Source organism: Pipra filicauda, unplaced genomic scaffold (assembly GCF_003945595.2).
Source record: "Pipra filicauda isolate LSUMZ 115617 unplaced genomic scaffold, ASM394559v2 scaffold180_size1756469_pilon, whole genome shotgun sequence".
Classification (NCBI taxonomy): domain Eukaryota; kingdom Metazoa; phylum Chordata; class Aves; order Passeriformes; family Pipridae; genus Pipra; species Pipra filicauda.
This window is the reverse complement of record NW_024104288.1, coordinates 209,176-235,067: the sequence shown is the minus strand read 5'-3', so window position 1 is coordinate 235,067 and position 25,892 is coordinate 209,176.

Here is a 25,892-nt window from a genome sequence, read left to right as displayed (position 1 = left end):
TAGCAAGATTAAGTTCTAGTTGGGATTTGTTCCTTCTCATTTTCTCACTGCATAACCTCACAACACCCTTGTAGTCCTCCTGAGTTGCCTGCACCTTCTTCCAAAGGTCATAAACTCTCTTTTTTTAATCTGGATTCTAGCTTTTTGTGAGGCTCATCCTCCACTGGTTGTAATGGTTCCTGCTATACTGCTTCCTATAACACAGAACTCAAATCATGACTTACAACAGTTTAAAGGTACGTTGAAGGGTAAGTTTTCTAGATATTTCACAGAGCAGAAATGTCTTGGCTCTGAGAGTACCACCAATTCTGACTGTTCCTGGTCACCCAATTGGGCTCCTCCACCCTGCACAACCAATTTCAACCCCCCAGGGTCCTCCCACCTTGCTCAGAGTAAGGCTGCCTCCCCCCACCTTTTTCTTAGCTTTTGTTTGTTTTCTGCTTTGTACATCCAAACTGAGTTTCTTGCCCAAGCACGGACCTTAGACATGAATCTTTCTAAACAACCACAACCAAAAATATTTCACAGTGAAATTATGATGTGTTTGCACTCACGAATACATTGACTAAAAGGTCATGTTTCAAGAAAGGGAAAGAAATGAACAGAACACAGTCAGGAGCAGTTTGTAGGCAGAAATATGGAGTATATTTTATGTGTAATTGTGAAAGTGGTTGTTCTAATGGAATACGGTGTGTGGATATTAATAAAGGATGACCTCTAAGGAGTAACTTACAATTACTTTCTCCAGTATCATTGGTTTTGATAAAATTAGGGGTTTTTTTAACTTTATCTGTGTTCTAGACTGATTCTTACTGCCTTATTTAGACTGAACATTTGCAACACATTAAAATATTCCTTCTGCTAAAGCCTGAGTCAATGCTTGCACTCAGAAAATTCCCATTAGTACTAACATTTTAAGTATTCAGCATTTTGTTGCTGCAGTGAGTTTTCTCTACCATGTTACACGTGCAGTTTTTCGTGCCTACTCAGTAAATTCACAGTGTGAATGGTCAGGCTATGTCAGGTCCAATCCCCAGTCAGAGATGAGTGTTGCTGTATTTTCTGACAACCTGACACCAGGAAGAAAAATGACCTTTCATTCATGTTTTTAAGTAGCTACCTTCAGACCATTTAGTATGAGGCACTTGACCTCATAACATGGGTACATAAGAGCTGGGTCAGGATTTTATTCCAGATTATTTTTTTTTTTTGATACTGCTCAGCAGAGTCTCTGGTTACTGAAAGTATTGTTGTACACACTCTACCTTTGTTGAAGAAATGTCTAAAATTCCAAGTCATCATTTCAGTTAACAGACAGGAAAGTCTAATATAAAATTGGCTTGTAAACTGTATGTAAGCGGACTTTCTAAATGTTTTTTTCAAATGACAGATTGACATATTGACAGGAAAACTGAGGGAGGTAACTATACTACTATAGGCAAATAATGCTTTTTTCCTCAGCCAAAGCTTAAGCAAACATCATATCTTAGAGGAATTTAGAAAGTAATTAATGATCACATTTATTTCTCTGTGTACATTCCATTTCTCTTTTGAATGAACTACTAAAGAAGGAAGATATACCAATCTCTTCCTACTGATGACAAACAAACCTGAAACAGATGATGTAATAAAGTTGACAAAGCAGCATGAAGGAGGAAGAATGAGAACTCTGATTCTGGCAGCTTGAAGCCAGGATATACTCAAAATTTTAAAGCTGACGTAATTTGACATCTCTGACGAAATCATAAGAATACGTATGCACATTCAGCAAAAAAATATAGCCATGAACTCTATCTGTCTTGACAGGCTGCCACTTGAATGAATGGATATTTGATTAATATTATCTTTATTCACAATGCTACTTGGCATGAGCAAATGAATTTCAAAATATCGAGCTAAATGCTTTCATAATTCACTATTGAAGAAAGGATACAGTGCAAATGTGATCTGGAAAATTAGTCCTACATTAAACACAGTCCATTACTATCCCAAAAGTTTGGCTTATTGGGGTATACAGGTAGACTTGTACATTACAATAATCACTAGAACACATATTTTAAATAAATACAGCTCAAATGATTATTCACGTTAAAAAATGTTTTACTGGTTTGCTGAGTAGGGTCTTTATCTGAAAAAATACTATTCTTTTTCTGTGAACTCTAGGCTATCATTCACTATACTTTTATTTACCATTGATTGCAATTCCTAAATAAATTAATTCTCTATTTAACAACTGAATCTAGAGCAAAGAGGATCCACCACAAAAGCTGTCCTATCAGCAACACATACTTTTGTGAAGATAAAGGTTCCAGGAGTAAATTCTGGGGCACTTATTTTGTGATTTCCTTGTACTACTAGCAATGGTTTTTTCCTGTTTCTAGGGATCTATTTAGAACATCAGGGAACCTTCAGTTACACTTTCACTCTCTTGTAATTTTTGTTCCATAATTCAAGCTGCTGTTATTTGGCTTGGCTTCTCATGGAAGCTGGCAATGCTATTTCTGGTTGCAACCAGCATTATAAAATTTGAAATACTGCCCTTTTGGCTTATAGGAGAGGAAGCCCCTCTTGTGTGTTTTTGTATTCTGTTGGGTACAGGATGGCAGTCCTTTGGCACAGTTGCAGCTGTGTATTATTTGGAAAGAGCTGCTCTAAGACTTCTCAAGTCTGTACTAGAAATTCAGTTCCCAAAGGGCTTAGAAATGGAGGATTTTTTTAATTCCTGGCCAAGAAACACTGATATAGGTGAAAGTATGAACCATTTGGTGAGAGGAACCAAAACTTGAAGATGATGTTCCTTCAAGAAAGCATTTTTATCATACATTCGAGATTTTTAGTTTGCAAATCTGAGGCACTATTCAGTTTCTCTTGCATCAGTGTCTAGTACCATTTGAGATGCCCTGGGACACCTGAGACATTCATAAGGCTGCAGGAGATCTGTACCTTTTTTTTATGGAAAGTGGTAGTCCAAGTGGAACTAGGGAGACTTAATTGACACAAGATGTCCTATGTTTGGTAGAGTTCTGTCTACATCACAACCCTGTGGTTGCAAGGACAAGGCAGAAAGGAGAGAAGGGAGTTTCACATTATATATTCTTAGAATGTATTTTGTAGGTTAGAGATGTCCCACACTTCTGCCACATCTGCTAACATGAAAACTCATGTTTTACGTAGCATTTTATGAGTGTGCCTTTCAGCATACGACTTGTTCTTACCACATTTACTCTGAAAACTTGCTCCTTGTCCTACATGAGTTGCGCTCTAAGAGCATCAAGACATGGATACTTTGGAAGTGAGCACTCATGTTAGCCTTAGAAACTGAAAGGTTTTCTTTTGCACTTCGAGAAGGGTTGCTCAGAGTGGAGATTGCTCTTAGAGAGGTTCCCTGAAAGCAAAAAAACTGTGCTACCAAGACTGAAGTGACTTAATGACCTTTATTAATACAATACATTCAATCCATTTAAACACATTTTTCTTTACTCTTCCTTCTAATCCTCGCACTCAGAAAGAGTCAGAGGTAGACTGGTTATGCTGAAGCTCTCTATTTGATAGAACTAACAGAAGGAACTGTTCAGTACACAACAGTTCATGGTCAAAAAAACTCTTGTTTTCTTATTTTTTTTGATTATTATATTTCTATTGTGTTTTTATGTCATGTATAAGAAAATTCAAGGGCGTTTGTTTCAGTTTTTATTCTGAGAACAGAAAAAGTTGTTGCATTTTTTGTTTGCACATGTCCTAATTTTCCGTCCCAATCTAGGACAAGGTGTTTTGGAAATTGCCTTAGTAGACTGCTCTGGGAACTGTTTCCAACTAATGAACACTATTAAGTAGCCAGATCTAGTTCAAGGATGATGGCTTTGGTAATTCTGTGTAGAGGAACATGCTGGTTTTGCTTTGCAGTGTAATGAGTCTGTGCGTGATGCACACCTGCTTTATTTTAAATGTAAGCCATATGCTTGGTCTGTGAAAACCCAACATCTGTCATAGAATTGCTAAAATATGTACCTTAAAGTATGCTTCTGATCTGCTGCTTAAGAGAAATAAACATAAAGGCATATTGATATTTTAACACTGAATTTATGGTTTTTCTTATTTAATTCATAGCTCTTCTCAAGAACTGTACTTTTGACATGCATAAGTCACTTGATCTAAAAATTACTTTTACACTTCTGAATTATCTTTCGCATATCAACCAGACAGTTTGCTTCTCTCCTAGAATGAGTAGATCTCAAGAATTTCTCTGCTAAATAGTACTGGGATTCAGTCTTCTTGACCATTGCTTAATGAGGTTTACCCTTGAAAGATTTAAGATCAGTTTCTAGCAGAGTAAGAGTCACTGATTGATGGAATGGCAATTTAAAACTCCCCACATATTTTGAAACTGCCATAAATTTCCTTTTTGCAAAGGTATTTGCAAGAAAACTACTAAAATATACCAATAGATTAGATGAATGTGAAGGTCAGGCTGATTTTTCTGCTGTAGCAAAAAGCTTAATGTCTCAAGTGCTGATAGCTTTTACTAATGAGAGGAGCTATTGTCCCTGGTCTTTCAGAAAAGTGTATTAAGCTTGTTGAAACTTTTTACTTTATCTCTCCTGATTACTGTGACTAGAAAATACAATTAATACATTTTATAATTAAATTGTTTAGTTACTTCATGGAAAACTCAGCTGTACTACTTCAGTTTGTATTAAAATCAGCAACACACCAAAAGAACTTGACAGTATTCTCATCATTGTTTTAAAACAACAAGCTTGAAAAACAAACTAAAACATGCATGATGGCTTTTTGTCACTGAGCAGCCTTTAGCCAGTAACTGATTGCTTACACAGGGTAAGAACAAGAGGGGAAAGCTTGCTCCCTTAAGACCTTAAAAGTGAGGGGCCCATATTTTCATACCTTTCCTATAAAACATTGTAATCTCCAGTTGCAAGTGTAGTCTCCAGTTATAGGAGTACTTAAAGACATGGTTGTTAAAAACAGCAGTGATTTCTTCTCAAGCTCAGAGATGTATTTCATGGGAAGAATTAGTTTTAAAAATCATCTGCTTCCTGAATAGAGGTTGGATAGCAGCATAAGATAATGTTAATTCAGTTTCTTCTCTTATATTCTCTGCTTGGGTTTGCGTGGTGTTTTTTTTTCTTTTTTTGGGTGGAAGGGAGAAGAGGGGAAATGAAGAAAAGAGTAGATGTCTTTAAATAAGGTTGTGAAAAATAACCATGACATTACAATGAAGTATTCATCTTGTTCAGCAGACAACTCTATGGAACCGCTAGAAAATGGAGACTGTTAAAGTAGAAGTATTTCAGAGGGATTTCATTAAGAATGTAGGAAAATAAATATGCTTAAACTCCATTTCCAATTAAAAAGAGTATACAGTTTTGTATGCTGTATGTTAATAGCAAATTTGAAATACAGACCACATTAACTTAATTATATATTTGTAATATGGTATTATTCAAGTGTTTCAACTTTAAAAAAATTGATACTTTGGGCTGAAGGCATTTTGAGTTTCATTCTGTGGAAAACTTTTATTTTTGCAAGATTTGTTTCAGGTGATAATAAACAGCTCTAATGTAAATAAAGTTCTGTAGCAGATTGGGTTGCTACCTAGAATAAGAAATATTCTGTAACATTCCAGTTCTAATCTGTTTGTTTTCATATACTTGGCAATCTTCAAGAAAGGCATAAGCCAGCACTGGGAAAACTTGAGAAGCCAGTGTTTTTTCCTAGTACAGTACTTTAAGGTTAAAAAGAGAGAGACAGAAACTGAAACAGAACTCAAAACCAAGTTGTTCATTTTTCTCTCTTAATACCTTGGTGCATAAACTAAAGCATGGTTTTGTTTTGTCTTATCCATTTGTCAAGGAAAGAGAAAAGTTTAAGTTTGTGCCTCTGTTTTTGAAAAAGCAGCTAGCAACTGGTACATGAGGGAGTAACCTTTTCATCTAAACAGCTTTTCAGTACTTATGTATGTTTGCAGAAAATAACATTTTTTCCCTAGCATCTGTCTGCAACGCCATCTGCTACTATGCTTCAGGCAGCTTTGATTGTGTAAACTTAGCTTTCCAGTTTGCCAAATGTAGTGGCTTTGAAAATATATTCCCATTCATCCCCTGCTAGGACATTTGGTGCCTTCAGCAGACCCAATGCAGAATGTACCAACCTCGTCTACAGTGAAAACATTTTTTGTTTCCTCACTTCTGCTTGTGCCTTCTCATGTGCCACAGCCACCAGGTCGGGCCTTAGGGACAGATAACAGCATTTTGTCTGTCACTAAATACACATCTATAGTAATTTTTAATTCCATTATTGAGTCAACACCTGTATTCAGAGGTTTTTAGTATCTTTTAACACTATTTTCTCACAGCTACTGAAAGACAAGTTAGTGCCATAATAATGAGTGACCATGGGGTGTTGTGGGACAAATTCTTCAAATTTTTTTTGCTGTTCCTTCTATTTGAACAGCTCCCACACTAGAACACCCATCTTAGAAGTCTTGTCATGGCTTTTGTCAACATGAGCTTCCTGCATTTTATTCTATGATTGTAACAATGTGAAATAGCCAAGAAGAGAAGATCCTTAGAGACCAATCCAGAGAAGTGGGGCAAGGTCAGCCATGTCAATACCACGTTGCTAAAGACTTTTGGGGATTCATGGAGGCAAAATTTGAAGAGACAGGTGGTGGTGTCTTTTTCACAGATGAATGTGCAGAAACATCCAGTCTTTTGAACACAATAGCCCTTCTTGAGCTCTGAAGGGGGAACAGCACCACACTTCAAGCTAAGAGTAAACTGGGAACAATTGAGTTTAAATTAATTATGTTAAACCATATAAAATTGAGAGAAAAGGATGATTGGCACCTTTAGAGCAGAGAGAGATGTGATTTTGAGTATCCATTAGACTGATGAACTGAGTTTCCAGTTTCATCCTTTGGGTCTCAATTGTCCATCATCCTTGAGATTCAGGACTGAACCATCCTGGAGGTGGGCCGGTTGCTTTGAGAAGAACCTTCTCCCACTAATAGCTGTGTGATTCTGCCCTTCATTGACCATGAGCTCAACCTTGTGAGGGCAACATCTACTACAAGGACTGAAAGATGTGTTAGACCGAAGAGGGAGTGTGAAGTATCCCACCTAGCTTTCTTGAGATGTCTTATGCTGTGATCAATACTGATCTCCATTTGAGTCCCTGTGTTCTGGCTGAAGAGGATCACAGACCCTGAGAGAGACAGATTCTATTTTGTCCGGCCTATAAACTTCTCTCAGAGGAATTGCATACCTCTGAGGAATCTATATAAGGAGCTTGCTCATCCTTCTGGGACCAGAATACATGAATGAATTAGTCTGAGACTGTATCAGCAGGACCAGGTTTCACCTGAAGTCCTTGCAAACGAGTACAGAGTTTTTAACCTGGATAGGAAGAACCTGCATGTGAGCTTTCTTTGCAATGGAGATGCACTCCTACTGCAAAACTAGCAAGGTATCTTTCTATCTTTCTACCTTCATAGCCAATGTGGAGGATATGAGTGTCTTTTCTTTACTCACAGCATGAATCAAGTCTGTGGCTAGACTGTGGTAGGTATTATGCAAGTACATGGGTAGTATTTGCAGTGCAAGAGCTTCTCAAGAATGATGTGAATCACAATACAGATTTTTATGGCAAACACAATGTGTTCAAGACTTTCTTCTGCTTCATCATTTGATTAAAAAAAGAATTTAATATATTCCAATGTCAAAGAAGGCCTGATTATACATTCTTAGTCGCTACTATGAATAATGGGGGAGAAAATGCAGAAGTGAACAAAGCTGTAGGAGTTGGTGGAATCAATGCATAGATCAGAAAGTAGAAAAGCTCATTAGGTTCTGGTGAGTGAACATGATATTAAATGTAGATGGTTTAAGTTGCATTAAAGAACCAAATTTCACTTTTTGAGACCAAAGCAAAATAAATAAATGTATATTAATGTAAAATGGATTATCTATTGGAAGTCTGTAATATGGTTTATTGAAAAGGTAAGTTATCAGAAATTTTCCAGTTGAAAGTGATTGTAAGATAAAGAGTCAAAAATAAACAACATTAGAATTCTTGTTAGCACCAGGAGGTAAGGAAGCTGAGGTTGATATTTCCTCAAACCAGTTGCTCTTAGGACATATGGACCTGGGTGTCTTGGGGCATGACTGTACAGACAGAGGAAAAGACACAAGCAGTTCTCATCAAATGAAGCTAGATGTATTCTTCAGAAGTGACTGTACAGTCTGAGACAGTTGAGTGAAAGGAATGGTAATTTCACATAGCTGAAGAATTAAATTCCTTTTGAATGTGATGACAGTACTATTACTCTAAATAGTGACAGGTGCACGTAACATGATGCTTTTCAGCCTGGAGGATCATAATGTTGATCCTATACTGAGATGGTAAAATGAAGAAGTGTAAAATAACCATGTGTTAATGATCTCATTTTAGTAAGTCATCCAATAGTCTGGTAAACAACTACAGCTGGTAGAGTTTTACAGTAGTCTGCAGAAGTCATGTAGAAGTACTCAGTGCCTTCAAGGTTCTGTGGAGAAAGGAGGTGACCCCACATATGCAGAATATTAATAACATGTCTTTCACTGAGTATGCAAAAGAAGGACAAAAACTACCCCTGTCCATATACATGCATGAAGAGTATAATGGAGGCTACAGTTTATGGTAGAGAAGACAAGGTGACAGTAATTAATTTCCTGGAACAAAATGCTTGGGTACTTAGTAGAGAACACAAGTGCACACTTGGATTTACAATAATAATAGCTGCTAAAGGGAGAGGTGAGAGACCTTGACTGGGATGGAGGACACTGGTCCAGCTCAGTTTGGCTCTAAGTGTGCAGAAAATTGCTGGAGCTGTGGAGCAATACTTGGCTTTGTTGCTAGACAAGCAGAAGCACAGGAGGACTTACAGGACTAAGTAAGGCCGTAATAGCTCTAGTACCTCCATGGAAACCAGCCTTATGGAAACTCCAGTTTCTCTGAGAGTTGTGCTTAGCATCTGCACACTTAATTCACTGAATAAATAGCCCTCTTGTGATTTTGTCTGTTGGTTTACTTTTTTTTTTTTTTTTTGAGAAAACTTAGCTTCTAGGGTTAAAATAGCCTAGGAGCAGAAAGAAGCAGTTCAGGGATTCTCTGTGATTCCAGAAAACGATAGCATGTTTCCTTGGAGTCCTTCACATGGGATTGGGGCAGTGGTGGGATGGGTGGAGATGGTGGTATCTACATATTTTTTTCCCACTGTAATTGAAGATTCTGAATGAAAATGAAAGATAAAATAACCAGGGATACAATCAGCCCTGAAAAACAGAATGAAACTGTACAGTAAAGAGTTTGGATTTTGCATTATTGAGGAAATAAGGAATGCTCCTGTCTGAAAGCAGCTAAGCAACACTTTCCTATGCAAAAGAATAACTATCCTCATCTGGTTATGAACCCAATGAATTATTCTTTTCAAACATTAAATGCATGAGGAAAATAGGGAGGAAAAACCTAGGAGCATGGATATTTCAGATCAAAACCACCATTCACACGTCATCACTGGGATAATCCACCTTCTTCTTGATCTTGCCAGACTGCCACAAAGCATTGTGAATTATGTTGGAAATGGAAACAGTAGATGGTACCATGCATGGTGCTAGCAGTCCTTCTATGATGGAGGTGAGCTGGACTTTAATTCTCATTCCTAAAGGATTTTTTTCTTTCATCTCAGTTACAAATATGGAGCTTTTGAATGGTAAAGGCAAGAAATTTTCTTCTCAAAGTTACTAGTTTCTTTCTTCTGCACTCAGACTGCCCCTATTTCTATGTTCTCTTCCTCATAATGACAATTTAGAAGTGAGAGGGCCAGTAGATGTAGTCTTTTTGGACATCAGCAAAGCTTTTGATACTGTCTCTCACAGTATCCTTCAGGACAAAATATCCAGCACACAGCTGAATAACCATGTTCTGTGATGGGTGAGCAACTGGCTCACAGATTGGGCACAAAGAGTTATAATGAATGAGGTGACATCAGACAGGAGACTTGTCACTAGTGGAACTCCACAGGGCTCCATCCTGGGCCCAGTTCTTTTCAATATCTTCATTAATGACCTGGATGCAAGACTTGAAGGAATATTAATTAAGTTTGCCAATGGCACTAAATTGAGAGGAGCTGTCAAGTCCCTCAAGGGCAGGGAGGCCCTGCAATGGGATCTTGACAAATTAGAGAGATGGGCAATTACCGACTGTATGAGGTTCAACAAGGGAAAGTGCCGGATTCTGCACCTGGGATGGGGCAACCCTGGATATGTGTATAGACTGGGGAATGAGATGCTGGGAAGCAGTGCCGTGGAAAGGGACCTGGGGATCCTGGTCGATGGCAGGTTGAATATGAGTCAGCAGTGCCCTGGCAGCCAGGAGGGCCAACTGTGTCCTGGGGGGCATCAGGCAAAGCGTCGTCAGCCAGTCAAGAGAGGGGATTGTCTGCACTGGGGCAGCCTCACCTTGAATATTGTGTGCAGTTTTGGGCACCACGATATAAAACAACATTAAACTATTGGAGAACATCCAAAGTGCAGCAACAAAAATGGTGAAGGGTCTGGAGGGGAAGCCTTATGAGGAGTAGCTGAAGTCACTTGGTGTGTTCAGCCTGGAGAAGAGGAGACTGAGGGGAGACCTCATTGTGGTCTTCAACATTTTCATGAGGGGGAGCAGAGGGGCAGGTACTGACCACTTCAGTCTCATGTCCAGTGACAGGACTCGAGGAAATGGCATGAAGCTGAGTTATAGGTTAAATATCAGGAAAAGGTTTTTCATCCAAATGGTGACTGAGGACTGGAATAGGCTCCTCAGGGAAGTGGTTACAGCAACTGCCTGAGTTCAAGAAGCATTTGGACAAAGCTCTCAGGAACATATCTTTCATGCAGGGCCAGGAGTTGGACTCGATGGGTCCCTTCCAACTCAACATTCAATGATTCTAAGGTTTTCAGACTTATACTAGTGAGAGTGTTGTGTCAATAAGGACATTAGGGGCAGCAGATGTTCTGTGAAGCCTTTTGTACTTACTGATTGTTGACACTTGCAGAAAACTGTCCTTGTCTTTGGAGATCAGGTTGCCCCTTCCAGTGCTCAGTTCCTATGAGTGTTAGTGGGATATTGCTCATTACACTAAAACAAATAACTTGTATAGACAATTTTTTTTTTTATACCTGTTTCCAGGATTTCCCTATACCATTACTTTCACTCTGTAAACGCATGCATATTTTCAAATTATATTAAAAATGTAAATTCTTGGTGGATTTGACTGGAATTGCTAACATCCTGAGCTAGCATCACATATGTTCATATCAACTATGGTTAATTCATAATTAACGATGGTTTCTGTCATAATTTGTGACAATTTAGAGTGAAAATTTATCATTGCTTTTCAGACTGAAACACTCTTTGGATTTCCCTGTGATGCAGGTTATAGCATTTAATAGCATTCAACTGCCATCAGATTGAATTCTCCCACTTACCTCTACTTAAAATAGGCTCTCTCTGTCTAATGTTGAGTAACTTAAATGATTTCCCTTGACATCAAACCCAGATTAGTCAGATGTGAGAACAAAGAAGAGACCTTCTGGCTAACTGCAAGTAGCCTCAGTCCTGCTGTTCAACATTTACCAGGAATATTGAAGCTATGTCAAGTGAGTAAGTGCTAGTTCATTGCCTAATTTTAGTCTAAGTAAAAGTTGCAATTGATACAAATCACTGCATGAAACGAAACTTGCTGGATACCTCTGTGATCAGCATTGTCTATGTCATATTTAAAAAATGCAATATAAAGGAGTCTAAAACCCTTTCGGGGTTTAAAGGTCATCTTTGATGGCCTTTATTGGAGATGTGACATACTGGAGATATGTATGTGCTCAGCAGGTTTCAATGAAAAGCAGAGAGATAAAATTATCAACTATGGATCCATGAGGCTGCTGCTGTTGTCTTTAGCGCAAATGAGAGAATGCTGAGGATTATGTCATTTATACCAGTCAAGAATGGCCTCAGAGATTGGGTGAGCTTCAATTTAAGATGGCTTTCACATTTTCCTCTGGATTCAGGTAGAGTGGACTTGTTTAAAGCTTAAATATGAAGTAATCAAATAAGCAGAAACAGCCCTCCCCAACCCTGGATAGCACTGTTGTGCAGATTAAGCTATGTAGCTTCTATAGCCACTAAGTTTTACGTAAAATGCTAGGTAAAACTTAGTTGTGACTGAATTTAATTAGATCCAAGTTTCCTAGCCTATAAACTGTTTCCAATGTCAGCCAAAAGCAGGTGTCCAGGGAAGTGCACCAGAAAATGGATGCATGTAACACTTTGCCCCTTTTTCTCCTGCCATGATAGTGTAGATCTCTGGCATATTCCCCTCAGCCATACCTTTACTATGCTGAAGATATTTAATTTACAAAGTCATTCTTCATGGAGAAGCCATTGCTTGTTTCTGATCACTCTTCTTGCCCTTTTTCAGCTCTTCTCTAATTATACTGTATCACTTGATATACAAGCAGCAAAACTGCACTAAGCAAATTCACACAGGGGAATAATAAGTTCTTTATCTTCCCCCCCCCCCCCCTTTTCTATTCCTTTCCTAATTAATTCCACTACTGACTTGCTGTTTTGGTAGGTATTGAACTGAAGTTTTCATTGAATTGTCTATGTTAAATTCAAGATTTTTCTCCTGTGTTCTAAGAGACATCCCAGAGCCCATCATCTTAAGCACAGTTATAATAGGTGATTTTACATCCCTTGAATATAGCATGCAATGTACTTGATTTCATCTGCCTTTTTATTTACAATTACTTGATTTTATAATGTTCTTCTCTCCATCTTGACAGCTGACGCATCTCTTTGGAGATGCTGTTCAGTCTTTGTATACTTCAGTTTAGGTCCATTAAGCTTCTTTTGTCCTACTGTGCATGTTTAAGGTATCTGAAGTGCTTTTTGCTATTTGCTTGTTTTCATCCTTGTGTCTAGGCTCAGGAATGGTATACACCTTTTTAGGTGCCCTTGGTGAATTAAAAGGCTGTTGCTTTCAATACATCTAGGCATCAAGAGACCCTTAACAAGTAAGAGTTTGTCCTGCAACAGATTTTAATATCCATTCCTGTAGCTATCACAGGGAAGATAAGACAGGAATGTAACCTTCCAAATGGCAAATCAACATGCTTACATGTTTCAGCCTTAAATATTCATTAATATTTTTCCCTTGTTTCTTTGAAGAGTTTTGACATTTACTTAAGTAATTACTGTCACCTCAAATGTCTGCCCATATTTTGTCCTTCTCCAGTATTATTTATGCCTTTGTTCCATCTTAGCTCTTTCAGCCAGGCTTTATCGTGTCTGCCAGGTGTACTGTGCACACACATTCTGAATTAATTTCCCTGGTCTGTCGGAGTGTAAGGAAGTTCATTTATTCAAAGGCGGAGGAAGAAGGGAAGGGAATTCAACCTGAGATACCCTAGTCTTGGTTGTCTTTGTGAGTTACTTACACTGGGTAAAATGCTGCTTTCCATGTGAACAGTTTCAGTGCAAGCAAAGACAATGTCAGACATGAGTAGCCTCGAGTCAAATCCTTTGCCACCAACATGCCTCAAAACAAGCTGATTAATTCTTCAAACCCTTTTATTCCAAGAGTTTTGCTACACTGCACACACTTTCATCATGTAAAACTTCATAACTATATCCTTTCCCATTATGAGCGAGATGGTAGCCCTGGTTCTGCAGCTCGGCACTTTGCTCTGCAACCCATCCCATACTTGCATAAGTAAATGTTTCCTGAGAGTTTAGCGGTAGCTTTCCACAGCTGGGCAAGTAGATTTACAGGTACAAAATGACATGAAAGGTAGTGTAGTTGCATGAGTCTTCTCCTTTTTTGAGCTGGTTTGTCTGACCCTGCATTGGAAGGCTGACTAGCCGTGAAACTTCGGGATGTCACATAGCGGTGAGCATCTCACTGAAGGACAGGGAGCTCAGCCCTGGTACATGGGTGTTAATCAGTCAATATTCACATTTAAACAATTAGGAATGCAGAATAAGTTGACAAGGAGCTGAAAGAAAACTGGAATGTTTTCTCTTTCAAGTCAGGCTCATGTGGACTTGGTGTGACTCTTTCCAGGTGATTTGGAAGAACCTGGCTCTTAAATTAGAACAAAGAGTGTTTCTGAGTGACAATTTTCCTCTTGGAAATTAGAGGCAAAAAGAAAGCAGGAGGAAACTAATTATGAGTCTATGCTAAATAAACCAAAGTTGCTATTTGAGTTTAAAAACTGTTGGAGAAATATATGAAGCGAAACTGCTCGCACAAACTGGTGAAGACAGTCCTGAGCAGATTTTGCAGTACACAGTGGGGGCTGTGTAAGAATTCTTAGATACTCTTGAGAAGGGATGTCTGTGGGAATGCTTTGAAGGCAGATAATGAATACAGTCAGGAAGAATCAACTGGAGAATGCTAGGAAAAGCCCAGCGAGTGCTGAGAAGGATCCCATTGGATATCCATCATCACAGGCTCTGTCTTTGATGTGTGCTTTGGTATAAAGTTTTGGGAGAGAGGAAAATACAACTAAAGAAGAATGAAATAATAATAAAATAAGTTATTTCTTATTCCATATGATGACAAGGATCATTTCAGTTTAAGTTAGCCACTACAAAGTTCATCGCTTCTGTCTTCAGCTGATATAAGTGACTGCTGTGCCAATAGATGCCCCTAAAGGTGTAGTGATGTGATCCATGACATTCTTTTTGAGATTAATTGCAGTCTACCTTCAATCCCAGGTGGAATTTCAACTGGAGAAACAAACTAAAATAGTTTTAATTCTTTAAAAAAAAAAAAGGTTGTTTTTAAAATTTAAAAAAAAATATCTCCAAGATGTATAAGAAATGACATTATATGTCAGGCACCATTGTCAGATTCTCAGTAGAGAAAACAAACAGTGACCATGGAAAAGTGAATGAGTGAACTTCTGACAAGTCATATTTCCCATTTTTGAGAAGTTGCAAGCATGTCTTATTACTCTTAAAAGTCATCTAAAAAGATCCACAAAGGAATGCATTTAACATTTTAAGTCAGTCTATAGCTTTTTAGTGTTTTTTTTCCAGCAAACAGCTTTGTCACTTCTTACACTTTGCAACACTTAGCCTGCTTCCTGGATGAGTTGCCCTCTTAAGTTATATTCTGTGTTGGAGCTTTGAGCTTTGTCTTTCTGCTTGTACGTCCACCAGTGCCAGGGAGGCTCTGCTCTGGTCTGCGGGCAAGCCCTGAGCCACCTGAGTCCCCACCCTCAAGGAATGGGTGCAAGAGTTTTCTGTGTGAGGGTGCAAAGGAGTTTTTTGTGTGCTGGTGTTTGTGAGCTGCCTTATGTGAGAGAAGAGTAGCCTGGCTTCAGATACATGCCATGAGGGAAGAGGGAAGGAAAGCAAACTAGCATGGTCACAGGAGAAGCACTTCTGTTTCTTCTCCCTGTTGAGGGAATTTTACCTGCTGTAAGATTGCCAGCAGGTCTGTAGAGCAAGAGGGAGAATTTATTTGTCTTTACACAAGGGCTACACAGGAAAGAAGTTCTGAGGAGAAAGTAATGGAAATCAATCTGGAGGAGAGACCGTAGGCCAGTTTTGTTTCTCCTCTGACAATTAAAACTAGGAAAGTATTTAAAAAAATTTCCTGGTATTCTTGTCTTACTTGTGAATCTTTTAATCTAATTTTTCATATTATATTTGCCATTCTTCTCTCTTGGTATTTGTTTGGTATTATGAATATTGTAATTGCATTAAAAATACAGAAAGAGAGTAATAGTTTGATTTCTTCTGTGTTGCAGTGGCTGAATGGTATCTATAGGTGTATGCAAACTATTTTATTTGCCTTATTTGCCTACTGGGCACCTTTAAGAAGTTCTTGGTAACTACTGAAGAAAACATACTTATTACAGTATTTACTGAGAGAACTTTTGGTTCTTAACCTGTAATTTCAGAGAAATCTTCTCATAATCTTTTTAGTTTTCCCTTTCTGTAGACATATGTGATTAATTTTCTTCTGCCATAAGCATTTATGGAAAATGAAACTTACTTCCTCAAACATTCACTTAAAGTAAATCCAAATTCTTTCTCCATAAGTAATTTTCTCATCCTAGTCATCAGACTTGGCACCTCTGTTCCCTGAACAGTTGACTTATAAACTTGTCCCCGAAGCTCTGGCATTCATATCAGATACCCTGCAGTAGGTTAACATTTTATGTGCAAGAGGAAAGAGAGATTTTTTTTTTTTACTGTTCTGTGTTGAGGACATGCAACTACTGCCATCTTCAAAGGATCAAGACAATTTGTGAGTTAATAGACTAGACATGATTGCACTAAAGCAATTTCAATTTGAGTTTATGGAAGTAAACCGTAGTGGCAGGTTTATGAAACAAGAGATCATAAGGTTCCAGTGAATGGAGGTTGCAAGTTTGATGTTTCTGTGCTGAGAAAATTGCACAGATTCCATAGGAGCTGACATATTATAGCTGTGACACCCTTGTTACTTTTATGATATATTGATTTAGGCCCCAAGACTTTGGGGTTTGTGAACAGAAATGGCTTTAAAACACTGCAGTTTCAGTTTGGGACTGGACCATGACTGAGAGGGAAAAAAGTCTTGTACCACTGCCTCCTCTCAATTATCCATGTAATACCCTGGAATGGAAGAGCCTTCATTTAAAAGGTTCATTTAAAAGACTCTCTGTTGACTCCTGCCTTGTTCTGTGTTTAGGAAGATGTGAGAAACTTGCCAGAGCAGCCAGTTGCATCTCATGTGTTTTGCTCAATAACTAAGTGACCCCCAGCTGGGCCTGTGTATTTTCTTCATGATGCTTTTCCTCAACAAAGAGCAAAAAATGTGATCTTTTTGTAAGCAAACACAAATAAAGTTATTATACTCTTTGCTACACTGTGGGAAAGGTTGGTCTGTGCTTCTGGAGGAGTGTAAACACCGCAGAGCTTTCTGTGGCACATTGTAGCTGTGAAAGAAGTGCAAATTCACAGCCTAAGTCTACCCATAGCTGTGTAATGCCTATCTGCTGATGGAGAGGATGCTCTTTTCAGCCCTTTGGCTAAACTGATCTAGGTACCTGGACATATATGTGCTCGTGGTTACTGAGCATGAATGCCGGAAAACTTTATATCTTCTTGGTTGGTTTGTTGCTACTTAGAGGCAGGGCTGTTAGAGCTATGCATTACTGCAACACATAACTACAACATAACATGAACCTGCAATAGCTATAGCTCTGCTCTCTGGATGAGTCTTTATTAAACTTCCGTTAGTTATTCAGAGCCACACCTTGTTCTGTTGCTTCTGTAGAACAGGTGCACCTAGAAAGCTGAGTGAGTACTGCACTTGTCTGATGTTGGGCTACACATATTTTCCCTGTTAGTGTTGATACACATTTCAAGATGTTACTAAAATAAATAGCAAATAAAATTGATTTTACAGTGCTGATATTTTTTTAAGCATAAATTTAAATATGTTGGCCCAAAAAAAAAAAAAAATCATACTAAGAGCTTCTGTCTTCTCAACTTGAAAGTAATTTCATGATGTCTCATGGAGGCTGTAGTTTGATGGCCTTAAGTTTCCATTCCTCCCTATGTACTACATATAGCCAGAAACCAAGAGTCATCTTTCTGGTGAGAGAAGGGCCTTTTTCTCATGGGTGTCAACGACCAGAAAATGAAGTTTAGCCACTGAAAGCAGTCAGTAGAGGAGAACTAGTACAGGAGATTACTGAAATACAACTTCTCTGAACTAGAAGAAGAGTATTTCCAAGTCATTGCAGTAATTTTTTGATTAAGGAGAAAATATGCATTTTGCCAAAAATGCTGTTGGGTACTGAAAATAGATTAATCTGAGATTTTCAATCCCACACATATGTGCAGATTGATACACTCATCAGCTATTTAAATTCCAGACTCACAACACAGCTCGTTACTCTCGTTTTCTCACCAGTCACTCCATGTTCTCACCTTTTGAAACCTTTCTCAAGAAAATTATGGGATTGTATTGGGCCCATGTACACACTATGGAAGACAAGAATTTACACTCAGAGATTTAATGATAGATTCTAGTTTCTTCCCTAAACTTTTTTTTTAAATGATTTATTACTTTCAGACTATTCAGTGCAAAGATTTCTAAAATAAACTGAAAGTAATCAAATGAGAAATCAAATGTCTTGGCTTAGAAGATATTCAAAATGGGTCCTTGGAATACAGCTTTTGACTTTCCCATTATTTTACATTGTATTTTCCTCATGTTTAACTCAACTGTTGGGGTCACAGAATCATCGAGGTTTGAAGAGACTTTCAAAATAATCTAGTCAAACCCTACCAACCCAGCACCACCATAATCACCCCTGAAACATATCCCCACGTGCCACATCCAGATGCCTGTTGGACACTTTTAGGGACGGTGACTCCATCAATTCTCTGGACAACTTATTCTGTGTTTTTGTGCTGAATCACTCTTTCACTGAAACATTTTTTTTCTAATATCTGAACCACCCCTTGCACAACTTAAGGCCATCTCCTCTTGTCCTTTCACCTGAGACATGGTAGAAGAGACCAACCTCCACCTCACTACAGCCTCCTTCAGGTAGTTGTAGAGAGCAATGAGGTCCCCCCTGGGCCTCCTGTTCTCCAGACTAAAACCCATTTCCTTCAGGGACTGTAGGAATTCAGCCTTCAAATTTAAGGCATCCACAGCATGCACATTTGATGCCTGAACCTGGGTTGAACTCTGCTCCTGCTGCTTTGAAAGACTGTAAAATTAAAGCCTGCCAACAAATAAAAGGTATTAGCGTATGTTGCATTTTGTCATTAAATGTTAGTGATGTGAGGAATTCAGGGATGAAAAAGAGATGTGTAGATGTATCATAGTTACATTGGAGACAGATCCACTTAGAGTAATGAGATAAACTTTCATACTTCAGGGCTTAACCAATTCTTTTTGTTCACTTCCTGAAAAAAAATTACAAGATGTGGTTGCTTAAAATAGCAAGGCACTGGATTCACTGATCAATCCTTGGTTCTCCTGATTAAGACCCAGAGCTTGAAAGATTATTCCTTCCATGAAGAATAATCCCCTTAATTGTCCGTGACAGGCTGTTTTTGTAGCATTCTCTGAACCATGCACCACTTACTGCTCTTGGACATAGGGTATTGAACTTGATTAATCACTGCTCTAGGCTTGGCCATCCCTCCACACTGTATTCAATCAGTCACTTTTGTTACATGGTCTTTATTAGTCTCCAACCTTTAGGCACCTTAAACAAGATAAAGTAAACATCTTATTTCTGAAATGCTGAGGCATAAGGCTGAGTGGTGCTGGGGCCAAGGGACCTTGTTCTTACTCATGACCTTTTTCTCTGTGATACTTCAACGCAAGCAGCTGTCTGTATCACTGGTGAACCATTCTGCCCTTTGGGTTTTTTTGCCCATCTGCTTTCCCTGCAGATGCTTTTTTCTCTGTCTTTTGTGGGACAGTATAGCATTAATACTTAGTATGATGCCCAAGAGACATGCTAAAAAAGCCCTAGTTTACAGGTGAGTTCACTTACAGTTTACACAATCTTCAGCTTTAATGGCTATATGCCACAAACTTCATGATATTTGCAAGGACACTCTCAGAGGATCTTCCTATTTCAGTTTAAGATCCTTTTATTCTTGGAGTTGGTAAGTTGCCAGTTGAACTTCTGGTTATTGAAAATATGGACAGGTACTGAATGTATTTTGAACTCACCGGTATTAGTTTTAATTCTGCACTGTAGACCTTAGCATTTCATTACACAGTTGTGGCATCAAAATAAGTCATAACCGAAGGTACTGACTGGCAGTCAGCAGACTCCTCTGATGTGCACAGCAGCCATGGGAAGGCTGACATTTCAGCTTGGGACAAAGGACTCACTTTCCACTTGCACAAATGCAGAACAGAAAGAAAAACAAGCATGAAATTGCAGCTGAGGATAGATCCTAACTCAGGGGTGCAGGCAGTAAAAGCAATACAAAAAAGTCTTCTTCTTGACATCCCTACTTCCCCCTCCATGTTCTGAGACAAGTTCTATCAGAGCACTTTCCAGACGAATGAAGAGATGGACTATTAATGTGTGCCACATTTATTCTTTCTAATGCTTCTGAACTAACAATACTGCTGAGGAGGTAACAAAATTTGATTTTTTACCATACGTTTTAGCAGAGTAAGGTGTAGTGTTTTGGTTTTTACTGTGATTATTCCTAATCATAGAAATCACAAAATCAGAGCGACAGGATGGCTGAGGTAGGAAGGGACCTCTGGAGGTCGTCAGGTGCAACCCCCCTGCTCACACAGGTGCACCTACAGATGATTGTCCAAGACCATGTTCAGATGACTTTAAAATATCTCCAAGAATGGAGTCTCTCACTCACTCTTACTCACAGTTTCCTCTCTTAATTCAGTTCTCACATTCAGAAGGAAATATGCATGTGATTGTATACGGATGTATGCGTGTGTGTGCACATATGTGTGCTTCCCCATCCTTTTTTAATACTTTGAGGGGGTACAAGACATAAAACTATCCATCTCCTTCAAGACTGTACAACTTTTTATCTCAGGGTAAGACAGTTCTACTCGATCTACTTTAAAAACCAACAATACTTAATGATCTAATACAAATTGGTTTGGTGTCCCTTGAGTATAGTGGCACATGAATGAAGTGTAAACCCTTTAAGATATTAAAAGCAGTAGACTTGTCAATGTGTCATTAATAGTATTAACTAATTGTCAGTATAGTATGAAAAGTTTATGCAGTATTTTACGTATAAGTAAGAAGGAAGCTTTTTTTATCCCCCAGCACAACATACTTACAGGATTAACCTGCCTTTGTAGTTGATTAGTAATCCTTCCCCCCCATTTCTGTTTATGAAGATGTTTTCTTTACATGTTCCATTTTTTCCTAGAAATATATGTAAAGAAAAAAAGTTGGCACTTCAGTGATAGAACAGTTACAATTTTGAATCTAGGGTTTTGATCCACTGACAGGAGAAATCATGTAGGCTGAATAAAAGGCAATTTTCCCAGTTCTGCAACAAGCTCCTCCACCTTGTTGCTAAACAGTGTCAAGATGGGAAAGCCTGAACATGTTGAGTATTACAAGTTAGTCACTTGGTTCAGGAGAAATTGAGATTATGGACACAATATGGAGATATCCTCCTTAAGTTTTTCATTCCTTTTCCTGTTGTCTTGTGCAGAATTGCTTATAGTCAAATCATATAATGCAGCTGAGATGAGTGGGATGGAATAATGGCATACAGTGTAATAACCAGGGCAGTAAACTTGGCAATACATTTCCCATTCCTACAGCTTAAGTTCTGGCAGTACTCAACACTGAGCTATCTCCATCAGAAGGAGGAAAATCAACCCAGCCTCTTCTCAACTTGATGACAGAGTTCTTAAAAAGAATCAAAGACCTAAAGAGTCCCTCCAGGCACATCACTACAGTTTTATTTATCTTGACAATATTTAAACTTTTGATTTGTATGGATTTATGATTTCGAAAGATGCCAAAGGGAGTTAATGTCACATTGGAGCAAAATATTAAAATGTACAGCTGCAAGTTTGAGACATAATGCCTTGACTTAGATACAGGTTGCACTTAACAGAGCTTCTGAAGCCTCTTTAAATGTCATTGTGCTATATGTGATATCCTTACAGCCTGTGACTGCCTGCCTTAAAAGATTTCATTTTATTGTGCTCTGAAGCATATACTGACAAAAGAGCCTTCAGAATTACCTCTGGCAGTAGCCTGCATGAGAAATTCTTGATTTCATTGGAAACTTTTATTCTTAATTTGCGTTTGCATTGTTCTTTGGTGATTTACAAAAGTAGCTATAGTTATAGTAATTGTAGTATAGTTACAAAAGGAATGGATAAAGAAAATTGTAGATGTACAAGTGAAGAAATTAGTGAGGAATATTCTTTTTTTTTAAAATTGGTTGTTTTTTTTTAACCTCCTAATGTTTACATTTAGACTTCATCACTTAATGTTGTAGAATTGTCAATACCATGAGCACCTGAAAACCTGTAAGGAATCCTTTCTTCCTTTGAGGAGTATATCTGAAGTACAACACTCAGAGAAATACAGATTTCTTGAACATTGAATGTGAAAAGGTATCTGGAATGTTTTCATTTAATTATCTAAGTTTGATATTTTAAAGAAAATTTGAAGTACTTATTAGAAGTACCCGATGAAGATAACCAAAGTTAATTGTCTGAGTAAATCTTGGATAAGCATTTTTTCCCCCAAAGTATGTGTGCAGAAAAACCCAAATGCTTTCAGACACTTTACATTTGTTTTGAATTTTTTAGTCACTCAAACTCAGTGAAATACAGTAACAAAGCTATATCCTTCCATGTACTCAAGAAAATTTACATTATATTTAGAAAGAAAATATTGGGGGTTTATGTGATAAAAAATTTTCCAAAATGGGGTGAAATAATCTAAAAGGAGGCACACATTAAAACATTTTGAGTAGCAAGCTTGGGATCAATTTCCTCTTTTGGGTGACTTGTCCTTTCAACTATTAGTCAGCAGAGCCCATTTGATGGTAACATCAAAAAAAAAGATTGTTTGAGTGTTGACACTGTTCATTGGGATGAAATCTGACTATTTTACTTGAGATACAAAAGCATATCTTACTCTTGATTGCACCATGGTAAGAAGGATGGGACCACGTCTGGCCCGAAAGATGCAGGCACTACCCAGTAACATCTGCGATTTGCCTTCAATGAGGCTCGAGTAACTGACAGAGAGGTAATAACTTACAAAGTGCAAAGTCTAATTAGAGTCATGTTTGCAGCACAAATGTGTCAGGATAATTCAGTGTGTGAGAAAATGCTATTATTTTTTCAATCCTTTAAGAAAAACCTAGTCAGACTCCAAAACTGGCATATTTTCTTCCTTCCTGTAGTACATGATGGTATGGATTCTAAAGGGACATCGGAAAGGCATAAATAATCCATCTAAAGCTTCCCAGCATGGGAAGTGGCTCAATATACAAAGAAGAAGAGCTCTTTGAAGGCTGAAATATCAACATACAGCAGCTGGTTTATATCTATGGGATCTTCATATTCCTGCAAATAACTCTACTGTGTAAAACTGGGCAATTTTTTTTTGTTTTTAAGTAAGTCTGGATGTCTTCTGTCTAGTGACGGAAGCCTGTCTGTCTTTGTACTTGAGCAGGACTTTATATAAGAAGGAAAAAAAAGGTACAGACATTTGCTCTGCCATTCTGATGCAAAGTGAGGGCCGGACTGCTACACTAATAAATGTGAGAAACAGTTAGTCTTCTGTAGTTTTGAACTGCCTGTGTTCAGAGCCAAGGAATTAGCCTGACAGGTAAGCAGTAAACAGTGTGCAAACACTTCCCTTTCTGCTACATATAAAAGGGGAAGAGCATGGGAGATCTTTCATTTTAAATGATCTGTCTCCAACCACTCTTTATAGCGAATGGGCCTTAAAACTCCTCCTTCCTCTCCTTTATCAGCCATACAGCTGATATATGCTGCTGTAATTAGCAAAATGTAAACAGAAATGTAAACTACATTCCACTAGTAGTTTTCTATCAACAAGTTTGGGACTTTGGGAAAACAAAAGGATAAATCACCTGTTCTATTGCCTTTGGGTGGCCAGCTTTTGTGTGGTCATCTTGGGTCCTGGTGAAAATACAAAATCTAGGACAAAAACATACTGAATTAAAACAGCTTGAAGAGGAGAATGTTCCCATGGAGACAACGTTCTGGAGCAGGTGTTCTTGTGGGGCAACTGGTAGGGCAGAAACATTCTGCCATGATCTGACCTCCATATCTGATCTTCTCTGAAGTGACTGCTTTTTCTGTATAACGTCATTTTTCATCCCATCTGTAGTTTGGGAACTTGTTGAAAAATATTCATTAAATATTCAGAATTAGAATTTCCCTTGAAGCACTTTTTACCACATTCTACCATATCCCAAGGCAGCTAGAAGAACTTAGTAAGCTTTAACAGTTGGACGAGGTTGGACAATGTCAGGACAATGTGACATTGCTTTGGCTCTAAAAGTCCATGCCTTGGGGCTGCACTAAAGGCATAAATACATGTCACCTTAAAGGGATGTCTGGCATTGCCCATAACAGAAGCACATGTGCAAATATGTGGCCTGAACACTGAATGAGTTCTGAAGTCTATTACAAGCTAAAATCCCTTTCAGAGATCTGCTGAAAGAGAATGTGGGCTGCAGCTAAGTTGGCATATGATAAAACAAAGCATTCAGTTTCCAGCATCCACTTGGGAAAAATATCCGCAATCAGACCTTCAAAAAATGTCTGAGATAACTGAAGGCAACTTTTTGAAGCGTGACGCTGACGGTGTTCAAACGGCACAAGAGCCTGAAAGCTCAGCTGAGGCTGGGACTGATAAGGCAGAACAAGGGTTAGGTAGTGACACAGCAAATTGTGGGGAAGGTGAAACAAGAAAGAGTGCTCTGGGTCAGGTAGAGGCATGTCTGCCTACTTATCAGAGTTAATTTTCATAGGAGCTTGACATTTAAGTCTTTATCTCAGATAATGGTTAATGGTGTCCTTAAATTATCTTTGCTTGAGTAAAAGGATTGTGTGTCTTGCATGCAGAAAGGTTAGGGCTTTTCTGTGTTTTGCTTTTGTGGTTTTTTTTTTTTAAATTTTTCCCCCTCTCTACAGTTATTAGTGTTCTTTTATCCATTTCACAATTAATGACAATTCCTAGAATATGCAAAATCATGGAGCTGTGAGGCTGTATCAAGCTCTGGTCATCCTGAAACGCTTGTATAACGTATTATCACACTGCAGGTATGTCAAATACTGAAACTCTTTCTATCTGGTAATGTGTAACATAAATGTTATGCATGCGCTAGTATAACTTTAGAATGCTTCAAAACATCCTGGTGCTTGCACTCTGTAGTCTAATGTAATAAAATCTATTAGAGAATCCTGCATAAAAGTCTGTTTCTAGTGCAATGAAAATTGGTGGTGGAGCTGTGTTACTGATTGTACCTTGTTAAAATTTTCATGTGAAACTTAAAATATGTGTAGAATATACATATTTTTGAATTCAAAATGAGAAAAAGCTTAAAAGTTATGGGAGTAGCAGTGAAATGAACCAGTGGATTTCAAAAAAATTTTAATTCTAAATCCTTCCCTTATGCAAATAGGAAAGTAGTAGCTGGTAAGAGTAAGTGGGTAAATAGTTATTTAAATGAGAATCATTGGTACACTCAGCTGACTGCAGTGGAGGGCTGTTTGGGAACACAGAATTTGTGAGAAATGTACACTAATTATAAAATCCTTTGATTTCTTCCTGTTTGTTCTCCATCAGAGCATGGGGATTTGCATAATGTGTGGTTGTCAGCTAGAAGTGAAGGATAGGTGCAGGCAGGTAACTTCCTAACTCATCCAGATGGAAGTGAGCGTGCATATTGCAAGTCAGATGGCAATGGTATGCCATAAGATGACTTCAGGAAAGGTGGTAAACTCCCACTCACTGAAATAGTCACTTTCCCTGGCTCAAGCTAAAACCTATTACAGAAATGTATTGCTTCAAATGTCCTGCTGGTCGAGAAGCTAATCAACTCCTGACTGGACACATGTGGGAGATGATCTGAGCAAAATATGAAATTGTCACTGAGAAAATTTACTCCCAAATACCTGATGATGGTGTAGAAGGCTAAAGTTAGAGTGGGATGAACAGGGGAATAAAGGGGAAACTGCTTCTCAAAACTGTACATTTTAATAAGGTCCGTATGAATGCATGGTTCCAGAGATGCAATATTTCTCA